At 41.4% G+C, this 12,818-nt stretch overlaps 1 long non-coding RNA gene across 1 annotated transcript in view; it reads right to left on the reverse strand.

The window, feature by feature from the left end:
- LOC131274613 (uncharacterized) overlaps positions 1 to 12,818 on the reverse strand; it is a 164,706-nt gene that overhangs the window by 59,274 nt on the left and 92,614 nt on the right. The window contains exon 2 of the long non-coding RNA XR_009181897.1: positions 6,586 to 6,646. This is a non-coding gene — a long non-coding RNA (uncharacterized lncRNA). The remainder of the gene's footprint in view (positions 1 to 6,585; positions 6,647 to 12,818) is intronic.

Genomic DNA, 12,818 nt, shown 5'->3' on the forward strand with positions numbered 1-12,818 from the left:
GTATGTCCTTCACACAGCCAGCATGCTGAAGCACAGCTGATCCTAGAGAGTGACTAGGAATTAAGGCTCCAGTGTTTCACCTGCCTGGTGCATAGTGCCCTTCAGCACTATGAAACAGGACAGTCTAGAAGCAATAGCCATTGTATAACTGGACATATCGAGCCCTCGCTGCTGCTGCATGAGTCTGAAACTACAACATACTCTGCAGCCACTTCAGGAGCATAACCAGAGATGTGGTAGATGCCTTTATTATGTGGTGGTCAGTGACCAACTTAGTCAATAACTCAAATGGAGAGGCAACATGCAGGGTATTTCAGCCAGGTTTAGATGCACAAGAGAGTTTAAAAAAGAGACTTCAGCATTGTCAATCTTTATATACTTTCTAAATACTTCCACTGCAACAAAGAACATATTAAATGATATTACTTTTGCCATGATTATGTAAATTAACCAGTATTTTACTCTAGCAGCACAGGAGAAACTACTTTCTACATTATTTTATGAAAACTGAAGGTTTCCAATGCAATCAAGATTATCTTTCCTTACCACCACTTTAATATGCTGATTGAGGTGGCCTCTGATAGGTTTCCCTGCTATGAAGTTACTTTTCATTCTTCATATCAATTTACAATTCTAATTAACAATGGCTTCCTGGAATTAGCCATTTAAATACTTCAGTTTAGAAGATGCTTTTACAAACTCCTTATAATGAACCATAACCACATTGAATGGATACTTTACACTGAAATAAGCATATTAAATTACAATTAGGGAAGCATATGTGATCTATCATATAGGATTCCCAAGCTTCGATTCCCAGAGCCTGCTGGGGAAGGCAAACTGGCCTTGAGCACTGTGGAGAGCTGATGGCCTGTGACACAGAGATCTGATGGCCCACACAGCAGAGAGCTGACAGCCCATGCTGGAGACAGCTGGTGCAGTAAGACAACACAACAAAGAGAGACTCAGAGAAGAGACAGTGAGAGATGCAGCACACAGAGAGATGAGGTGGCTCTTGCGATTGAACATCTCTCTCCCACACCAGAGATCCCTGGATTGGTTCCCAATATATTATAAAGGAAAAAACAGCCATGGGAAGCATATACAAGTGCAAAAACAACAAGGTGGGGGGAATAAATAAAACAAACCTTTTTAAAAAATTACAATTAGCAACGAATGAAGTTTATTTGATTCATTGAAGAGATGGTAGATCTACATTTTCTTTTTTAACATAATTCCATTAAACATGAATTTAGAATTTTCATCATCTTAAACATTTAATAAATATAATATTAATTAAATAGGTATTGTATAAATATAGGGAGATTATACCTAAGCTAACTAAAATTGAAACCATTATATTTTATTCCAGGAATAGTCTTTTTCCTTCCTTTACAGGAGATTTAAAAGCTCTCTTCTTTAATAAAATTCTAAAACTGTGAATAACCTTAAAAGCATACCGAATACTAGGTTTTGTAATATATTACAATTGTGTAATTTATTTTAATTACACTTTAGAAATGTCCTTTCCATAGCTTTCAAGGTGTTTACCTTTACTTACTGAAATTTGGTAATAGGATTATTATAACCACTTGTATTTTAAGGCATTTAATTGGAAAACTACAGGACAAACTGATTCTTAATTCCACAGCATAGATGACACTTTAATCTGCCATATCCAGCCCTCCCTCAGAGCTCTGGCAAAGAAAAGGCCCTGGGGCTGTAAAGGTTAAAGGGCTCAGGAAAATCTTTCCCTCTCCCAATTTCCATATGCCTCACTCCTATCCTTCTCTTTTTTCTGACATTAACAACATCCCTCATTAGTGTGGTACATTTGCTACAATTGATGGAACACATATCAGAGTATCACCATGAAGAGTGGGTAATTCTCTCTCATGCAATTTTGTAAGTTATGACAAGATATATAATGGCCTGTATCTGACATTGCAACATCATTGGGCACAATTCCAATATCCTGAAAATGCCCCCATATAATACCTATTTTTTCCTCTCCCTCTTCTCAGAACCTCTGGTGGCCACTGCCTGCAAATCAATAGTAAAAATCTTCCATTTGTAGAATCAATAAATCTATGGAACAATAACAATAAGTCTACTGTACTTCACCATTCATTTCCCAATTGTGAGGATTCTGGGATGGTGATGCCCACTCTGTCTCTAATTGAGAGGGGGCTTAGATCCCAGGAGGCAGATGGATGGGACTATCTTCTTGTAGTTGTAGACTCTCTCTGGTTTCTTGGAGTGTTTGTTGCCCATTACCATCCCCTTGACAGTTGTCCCTGGTGAGTCCAGTGAACCAGAGGGTAGGAATTGCAACTCGAGTTTCAGAGCCCAACTGAGACATAGAAAACCCAAAAGTATAAGTCTCTTGGACATAAACCTATCAACTCTATTACTAATTTTAGGTTCAAACAGAATTAGCAGAACAGCCAGGTGTAGGGAATCCACAACTTAGTCCAACTCTGTCACACCGGGGAGCATAAATTCCAAACTAGGACCCACTGGCAGAAGCCAAACTTCTGAGAAGTCTACCCAGCCTATAATGTCTGGATGTCTCTACAGCCGTCAGGAGTCCAGCCCTTTGAGGCAATATTTACTGTGACAGTCCATGAGATCCTGCTGAGATGTGCATAAGCATAACCTCTAGAATGACCTCCCAGCTCGTTCTGAAGTCTCTTAATCATATAAACTCATTTGTCTTTACCCTTTCCCCCTTTGGGCCAATATCTTTTTCTACTTGAATTGCTACTTGTGCTTGGTAACAATCCCTCAGTGCAAGGGAGCCTCATCCCCAAGAATCATGTCCCATGCCAAAGGAAGGTACTGGAATTATATGCTGAGTTTGTCTTAGAGAGAAGACACACTTGAGCAACAAGCAGGCTCTCAGGATGAATCTCTTAGGCAGTGTATTATACTAAGATAAGTTTAAATTTCAAAAGTAAAGGTTCGTAAGTGCAGTTATCAAAATCAAGGGCCCATCAATGGTCCATCCTCCTCCACTAGTGGCTGCCCCTGTAAATCAGGGGATTTTTGCTGTCTTATTAGGGAATGTGGAAGAACTAAGAATTTGATATTTTTTTGGTTACTGTGTGAATCGCCACCCACTGTGACAATCCCCCAAGAACATTTGACCACATGCATAAATGCCTTATAGATATATCGTAGATGAACCTCTTCCCACGAATCCCCCATCATAGACACCCCACACCAATGATTCTCCACTGCCACAGCTGGAACCCTTCTTGAATCCAAAATTTTCTTAAAAATGAAGCCAACAAAATAACCAAATATAATAGGAAAATGAAATACTGATAGATATAAATAAAACAAAAATTTTTAAAGACTGAAATAACAGATGAAAAATTTTAAACAATTTTCCTTTATGTCTTTCATCACTATAAGATCTCGTCTTATATGTACAGTGACATTTTCTTCCATTTATTCCCCCAGTGTCTTATTTTTTTCATCATATCTTCAGAGAAGCTTTAAGTTATAGAAAAGTCATGTAGAGAATATAGAGTATTCCAATATACCCAATATCCTCCCCCTTCTCCTGTTTCCCCTATTAATAACATGTTATTTGTGGATGGTACATTTGTTACAATTGATGTACAAACACTGAAGCACTGCTACTAACCATGGTCAATGATATACATTATGCTTTACAATTTGAACCATACACTTTTATAAATTTTGACGAAATATCACATGGCTTGTATCCATCATTTCAAGAACATGTAGAACAATTCCATCACCCAAAAATGCCCCATGTCCCATCTATTTTATGCCTCCCTCCCCCACCGTCAGGACCTAGGCCAACAACCAAGTATCACTCCTTGAAGAGAAAGATTCATAGTTACCTACAACAACATTGATGGCTTAACATACTGGCCTGTCCTCCCCTATTAAGCACTGCCTACGTTCTCAGGAGACTCTTGCTACTCTATCTGAGAACATAACAGGACTCCCCAGGATGGGAGTCCAACACCTTCCCACTCATTATGTGGGTCTGCACCATCTCATACAACAGACTATGACAAGATGAACACTCACACACTCCCTAGAAGTTTGCCTCAGGGGCGCCCTGTCCTGCATGCTCTCCACATCCAACACCCTAAGCCAGTAACCCTCCCCTGCCATATCTGCCAAAATAACATTCCCGATATTGTAGTTTCAACCACATTCCCACAAATCCCCAGTGTTCACCTGCTCCCTCCCTCAAACTTCCCCCCTGTTCCATGGATGGTCCAATAGGCCCTCCCCTCCCTAACCCCCCACAAACCAGCACCACCCAACCCAATAGCATCACTGCACCACTGTCATGCCCATTCACTGCACAACTAAACCCCGGAGTTCATCTGCTACCTCCCTCAACCCTCCCCCCACTTCCATGGACAGTGCAACCCCCCCACTCTACACCCTCACAGTCCAGCACCACCCATCTCAATAGCATCACTGCACCACACTCATGCCCATCCACTGCACAACTACACCCTTCCACCTTGTCATAAATTTTTCCCATATGGGCATTGGCTCTCACAACCCTCCATCATGCCATTTCTAAGAGACACTTGAATTTAAGGAAGGATTAAAATAAACTGGTTGTTTATTGGCAAAGCAGCTGTATTTCATGGATAGGGCAGTGACCCTGGAGTTTCCACTCCCAGGTATGCATCCAGCTCCAAGTCTTAGTAAGTTGTGAGATCTAAGGCAAAACATTGTACCTCTAATTAACCTTCACAAGCATTTACAGTACACACTTTACATATTAACTGATTCATAGACATGTCATTGTTGATTTACTATCCTACTCCCCAGGTGGACAGAGTGAGGTACAGAATTGCATGTGCAACAACAAAAAAGAGAAGGGAACATCATCAAAACTCAAAAGTTTTGTGAATCGAAGGACATTGTCAATATAGTGAAAAGAACCTACGGTAATAATTGCAAATCAGATTTCAAATAAAGATTTAAATAGCCAGTATGTATGAAGAACACCTATGGGAAGTGGACTTGGCCTAATGGACAGGGCATCCGCCTACCACACGGGAGGACCGCAGTTCAAACCCCTGGCCTCCTTGATCCATGTGGAGCTGGCACATGCGCAGTGCTGATGAGCACAAGGAGTGCCCTCCACGCAGAGGTGTTCCTCACGTAGGGGAGGCCCATGCGCAAGGAGTGCGCCCTGTAAGGAGAGCCGCCCAGCGTGAAAGAAAGTGCAGCCTTCCCAAGAATGGCACTGCACATACAGAGAACTGACACAGCAAGATGATGCAACAATAAGAAACGGATTCCCGGTGCCGCTGATAAGGATAGAAGCAGTCACAGAAGAACACGCAGCGAATGGACACAGAGAGCAGACGACTGGAGGGATGGGGGTGGAAGGGGAGAGAAATAAATAATTAATAAATCTTTAAAAAAAAAGAACACCTATAACTCAACTCCAAAAAGGAAAACAACCCAATTAAATTGAGTAAAGGACTTGAATACATAATTCTCCAGAGGACATACCAATTACCAATAAGCACATGAAAAGACATTCAAAGCCATTATTCATTAGGGAAATTCCTACAGAACACATGTTAAATGCAGGGTCATCATATGTGGATCCATGGAGACCAAAATGATCTGGAAGATGACAAGACACTGGCAATTTTGGAAATTTAGGTGAGATACAGAACAAACAGGAGGCACCATTGGGCGCTGTCACTGAATTTCAGTGCCATTTATACACTGATTATTACAGGTTACTTTAGGTTGCCATTAACTACAAAGCCAAGCTCTCTGATTCACATGTCTTTCCTCCTACTGTCTTTGCTCTTCTTCTGACAGTAAGAAGGATGGCCCAGCAGCAGCTCATACTGTACTTTTTAATCCACAAACTCCATACACTCTCCCCTCTTGTCCAAGGCCAGAATATGCCCTGAGTAATTCATGGTTAAACACCAATGTGCTCAGACATACTGTGTGTCCTCCTAGCTCACACGGAATAAATGATAGTGGAGCTCCCCAATGACCAAGAAGAGGAGGTGGCCACATCTAATGCTGAGGTGGGTTCCCTACTCTTTGTCTACGATATAAATGTTACCTTTTTTGTATCTTTCTCTTTCCATTGATTTCAGACAAGGATATCTAATTGTATACATTTCATTTGATAAATACAATTTCCTAGGAGAGGAAAGTATCAATTGGGGTCATCTTCAAACTGATCCCTCTATTAAAAGGGCATCCACAAAAGGTGGCAGCAAATTATAAACTACACAGTAGGAGTCTTTACCTCAGCAACGTTTTTTGGTCCACTGATTAGAAATTTTATAATTGCAAAGCAAAGTGGACTTGAGAGATGTATGTGCAAGCAAAGCATGCGCCCTTCCACAGATGTCTCTACACTTGCTGATGGTGCCTTTGACTGGACCACTGATTCCCTTCTGTTCTTGTAAAGCACCAAGAGAACAAAGTACATGAGCAAGCACTACACAGCATGATCTAATACTCAGTTTTCATCTCTCTATTTTGAGCATGGCTCTAAGAGCAAGCAAAAACAGTACGTATTCTCAAAACACTCACTTATTGAGGAAAAATCTGCATAGGAAATCAGCATTCTGAAGAGTCATTCTGGTTCCATTTCCTGGAAGAAAGGAGGATTGGGGTATGGTTAAAGAAAGTGATTTTCCAGGTAAACAACTACAGTTCTTATAAGCATCAGTGCTCCCTTAAGGTGGCATGGCATCTCTGTACAGGGACTGGTGAGTGCCTGTGTGCAAGTCTGTGTGATATGCTGGTGAATGTGGGGGGTAGGGGAGGGGTGTGTCTGTGTGTCCTGGAGAGGGGCAGTGGGATGCATATCCACGAACAGACTTCTAGCCTCCACTCTTCACCCAAATCCAAAATTCCAAGATGAGGAACAACACCTGGATTTGTTCCCATTAGAGAGAGACTGCTCTCGAGCAGCCCCTCAATACTTTCCAAGGCCTGGCAGGATTTCTGGAGGACTTGTGTGAAGGAGCTACTGCTTGGCTTGTTTCACACTGGCTCTCATATTTCAGCTGATATGGTCTCCTATAATCAACCAGTTCCCATCAGAGAGTCTCTGGACCAGAGGACCAAGGGCTCCCTGCTCCTCTCAGATCCCACAGCTCCAGGGAGACAGGTCAGCCCTGTCCCCCAAACTCTTCCCATGCTCCTCCCTGTGAACTTTCCTCAGGCCACTCAGGTTCAAGAGAAGAAATTTGGGAAGTAAAAAGAGATGAAGAGAAAGAAGAGGAAATGTGGAGCAGGTCAGAAGAGGGGAAGGGAAACAAGTGCATATGGAATCCACTCTTTTTTCAGCTTTCTTTTTGGCATTTCAGGAAATTCAGCAAAACCAAGGGGAACACTAGGGTAGCTGCAATTAATATTTTGTGTGAACATGCAAGTGGAGGTAAGAACTGGCTGGTAAAAGTAGACACAGGAAGTGAAGGATGTCCTGAGAACTTTTACCCAGGGGACAGACACCCTTTCCATACAGGCCCCTAGCTTGCTCAGCCATCCAATGGCTCCTTAATTTGGCAAAGAGGGCCGTAGGTGCCTGCAGGGTCACCACGTACAGCTTCCCCTCTACTCATCTCGGTGCCTTCCCAGATTCCAGAACTTGTGTGTGTGTTACACATCCTAGTATCGACAGCTACAAAGACCACACATTAACCAAAGGTCTTTGCTGGAGCCTCAGAGGAGCCAGTGTTCGCGAACTGAAAGTCAGCATGATACCAAGGAAATGGAGACGCCTCAGTATTCAACCCTTCATACCCATTCTCTAATCAGCCATTTTAGTGAATTTTTGGTTTTACAGATTGAGAGTAAGTTTTAGAAACAGGCTTATCTTTTAATGTTATATATTACTATACTGATATTTATCTCCTCTAAGTTGTTTTTCTTAATATTTATCAATAAAATAAACACGTATACAGATAAGCACCCTGAAAAGAGTTAGAGCTTCCTGAATTAGCCTAAGTCTGTCTCCCTAGTGGCTTCCACCAAGGAACTCCCTGCTCATAGGACCCTCATTTAGTCCTGGTTAAACAAGGAACTGCAAATTTAATAGCATCTGTCCTCAGGCCAATGTCTTTCTAAACACTTCCTTTACTGAACTCTGTTCACTCATCTGAAAGAGAGCATGGGAACAATATTGCCCATGGTCTAATTATATAACCTGGACTTTCCTGCTTTTTACACTTGCAAGTCAATTTTGTTGGGCATAAAATTAATGACTCCATTTTCTTCTGACATAATGCATGATTTTCAAAAACACTGATGAGATTCTAATTTTCTATTAAGCCACTTGCTTTTTTTACTAAATGCGCAGAGGATTTTTCTTTTTCTTTAAAGATGATCAATTTTACTAGAATACATAGTACCATTATATTCATTCTCACTCAGTGCTCAATAAGAACTTTTAATAAGCAGCTTAAAGCATTCCTTGTATTCCATTTAAAAAAATTTTGTTTCACGTCTCTACTTTAGTTCTCTATTCATGCACTCTGGTGACTCACATATTGACTATTCTGTACCTATCATTAAGTTTTGACACATTTTCTCAAATCTTTCACAATTTTTGTTAATTTCTCTTGAATATTTTTTCCTCTTTTCAAATTCTATTTCTTGTAAGGCATTATCATTCACTTGTGTTCCTTCTAGCTTACATTACAATTTGAAGTGACTTTCCATGTTTTTCATATTCTTTCCTCACTTCTGTCCCTTCCTTTTTTAGTTCTTATCTGATGTCTTTTCATATCTTGCGTCATTTCCTTAATGTCTTATACCTTTTTTTGAAAAGTGTACCATAAAGTACACCCAAAGGAAGAATTTTCATTTCTTTGTAGTGCTGTTACACTGCACTTATTCGTTTTTGCCCTATATTCCCAATTCTGTGTCAATCAATATGACGAGTATTGGTCATTTTGTATGATTTTTTCCCTGGAATTCATAGGTAGTAGTATGATTCAGAACAGCTTTCCCAACCTCACAGAGATTTCTATCCTGTTGTTTTCGTAAAATGATAAAAAATATGACATATTGCTTCTGGGTATTTTCATGGTTTCATATTTCTCCCACTCTTAAATATGGGCTTTGTTGTCACTATACCTCTATTGCACCTGTCCTTTTCTATTTTCATTCTATATCTGATTATTGATTTTTATCCCTATACTAAGTTCATGTTCTGAAAGGGAACAACTGCCATCATCTTGCCAAAATCATCTTGCACTACCTTTAAATGTGCAAATATTTTTAGGATCAATTAGCTATATTAGTATTTTCAGTTAGAAGTCTTAAAATGTAATTCATTTCTGCATTAAATTTTGTTTACAATTATTTTATCTAATAATTACTAACTTTAAGTTTCTTATTATTACTGTTTTTTAACATGTTTTTTAAAATTAAAGTTAATAGATCACACAGAACATTACATTAAAAAACATGAGGTTCCCATATAACCCACTCCCCACCCCACCACTCCATTTCTGTAAATTGTATTTTTTTTGAAGATACATACGTCACAAAAAAGGTTACATTAATAAAGCATAAGAGGAAACCACAAGATGGTGGTGGAGTAAGGAGTTCCTAGAGTCAGCTCCTGCTACAGGGCAGTTAGCAAACACCCAGACCTCTCTGAAGCTAGCTGAAGCACCTGTTTGTGGGCTTCAGGAGACCAGAAAAGCATCCTACAATGTCCTTGCAGGAGTGGAAGGAGGAGACTGCCCGTCTGCAGAGAAGACTCGTAAGTAGAGCGCTCCATGCCACAGAGGTCATAGGATTCTCCACACACGGCGCTGAATAAAAACAACCACAACACTCTGCACCTGACCTTATTACTAGGCTACTTGTAGTACTCCAGAAATGCATATTATTTTTATAAATCCTGTCATGATCCTATGCAAAGCACAATTATATTGCATCTCATATGGGGGAGTGGGGATAAAAAAGTGCTTTATCACTTTACTGCATACATTTAAAATATACCAATATCTTTATGACAAGTCCCATCCCTAGAGCTGGACGTGACAAGAGAGCCTGCCCCCAGCAAGGAGGCCCAGGCATCCTGTCCTTTCCAGCTCACACACAGAGTCTGTCCCTGCCCCTAGAAAAAAAAAACAGGCTTCTTCCTCGAAGAACAACTGCCAGAGTCACTCATTTAGCAAAGGCTCCTGAGTCTTGGCAGTGGGCCAGACTTGATCAATTTCAAGCTGTCCAAATGATCTCACTGGACTTGGAGTTGGGAGAGGGTATGGGGAGCCCGTAGAAGCTCCAGCATGCCACACGATGAGAATTGCAGTGGCTGGGGCTGTCTGAGATTCAACAGCAACTAAAGTCAGAATAGCATGTCAGCAGAAGTGCTTCACCTCGGGGTCAAAGAAGGTTGCGAGCTGGGAAGCAAAGCTGCCCACAGCAGAAGCCTCCACTCACTCCTCTGCACCTGAGCCTGCGCCAAGCCAGATAGTGGCCTCCCCTCCTCAGCATGCCTCTAAGTTGGGGAGGGGGCGTCTTGAATGCCCCCGCATCTCAGTCGTACAGGTCCAACCTTGGGAGATGGCCCAGCACCACCCACCTGCAACTCCTCCAAAAAAGACACTTTCAGATCGCAATCTGCATTCCTGTGGCTGGGATCTCATTTGTAAATAAGACCTTTTAAAGATGTTTTTATTCGTTAAGACATGGCCAAATTAATCCAGATGAATGAAAGAAATTTGGATGCAATCAGAAGAAGCCAGAAGTCAGAGAAAGCTGCAGGAGGAATCCGAGGATATCCCCAGGTGATGGAGGCTGAGGTATTTTCAAGGAGCCTCAAGGATTGCAGCAAGCCACCAACAGAATTCTACAGACTTTGGAGAGAAAGCATGACCTGTCAAGACCTTGACTTTGGACTTCTAGCCTCCAAAACAGAGACAATTAATTCTCATTGTTGAAGCCAACCCATTGTGTGGTATCTGTCACAGCAATCCTGGCAAATCAAGATAGTCTCCCCACTGCAGAGCACTCGAGAACACAGATGAGCAGAGTGGCAGATTCGGAGTGCTGTAACACGCCGCTGGAATGGGGCAATCAACACAAGTAGGCACCCGATTAGGCAGTGGCTGCTGTCCAAATTCCCATGGTATACCATGAAAGATTAGACACGCCCAGTTCCCAAAGGCACTCTCCCCACTTCAGGATGAGGCCTTCGTCCCCCACCAGGTGGGAGTGCCTCGGTCACTCTAGGGAAATGGCCTTCTGCTGACCAACTCAGCCTTGTCCATGGTGACATCCTCCCTTATTTGGGCAGTGTGCATCCCACAACGGGGCCAAGCAGGGGTATAAAACTCCAGCCTCCTTGCCTTGATCTTGGCAACACTGCAGCATCCTTCCAGCTCCACAGCTCCCAGTGGGATAAGCTGAGGCCTCTGTCAGGACTGTATCGAGGCCCAACGTCTCCCATGGCCCAGTCCTGCTTCTTTGCTCCTCCCTGGTGTTGGTCCCAAGAGTGCTCCCAATGAACCCCATCCCTGCAGATGTCCACCTTATAAGCTGGGCCCCTGGGAAGCCACCTAGGACCCCCTGCTTCCACCCCATCCCCATCTCTGCCTTCATACCACAATTTTCAACTTGAGATGATTTATCAGATTTACATGCTGCTCTGTAACTCTCCTTAAAATCTCGCTGCTCTGTAGAGAGATAGATGCTAAAATCTACTGACCCCTCATTAGGACATTTAGAAATTCAGTGGAGCTTAACTGGGGGCATTATGATAACTCTGATATTCAACGGGCAGAGGCCTGGGATTCAACATGCAGGGGAGCCCTAGCCAATGAGAAATGTCCCATGCAGGGGGCCAAAAACAGGAATAAAGTTGGAGGACTTACACCATCTGATTTCAAGGTTAATCAAAAAACGTGGCACCATCATGAAGAGAGACAAGCCATTAACAGAATAGAATGCAGTCCAGAAACAGATTCACGCAAATATGGCCAAGTGATTTTCAACAAAGGCACCAAGGCAAGCCAATGGAAAAGGGAGTCTTTCAACAAAAGGTGCTAGAACAATTGGAATTCTCCATGCAAAAGCATGAAATCACCCTTACCACACAGCATCTACAAAATTTAACTTGGAATAGATCACAGACCTAAATGTAAGAGCAAAAAGTAAAAAAAAAAAAAAACAACCGTAAAAAAAAAAATTTAATGGCCTTAGATTTGGCAAAGATTTATTAAATACAATATCAAAAGCATGAAAAAAAGAAAAATCAATAAAGTGGACTTCATCATAAAAAAAAAATCCTCTTCAAAACAGACAATTAAGAAAATTTAAAAAGGCCAGCCACAGTCTGGGAGGAAATGTTTGCAAAATATGTATCTTACAAAAGACTTGTATTAGAATATATAAAGAACTCTAGCAACTTCATCATAAGATACCCAGGCAGAGAGGTACCTCTGGAATGTTGGGTTGGTTTGTTGGTATGTTTGGTTTTTGTTTTCTGTTCACTCACTCACTTCCAGGTAGGTGGTAGAAGTCAGGCAGATTGGCTTCCCTGGGTGAGATACTGTTCCACTTTGCTAAAGCTGCTCAAAGCAAGATACCATCAAATGGATTGACTTTTTTATTTTATTAACACATTTTTAAAATTAAAATTAATACATCACAGAGAACAATACATTAAAAAAACATGAGGTTCCCATATAACCTACTCCCCACCCCCCAACCCCCATCATTTTTGTAAATTGTATTTTTTTGAAGATATATGCATCATAAAAAAGGTTACATTATAAAAAATACAAGACCTTCCTGTATAC

Source organism: Dasypus novemcinctus, chromosome 19 (assembly GCF_030445035.2).
Source record: "Dasypus novemcinctus isolate mDasNov1 chromosome 19, mDasNov1.1.hap2, whole genome shotgun sequence".
Classification (NCBI taxonomy): domain Eukaryota; kingdom Metazoa; phylum Chordata; class Mammalia; order Cingulata; family Dasypodidae; genus Dasypus; species Dasypus novemcinctus.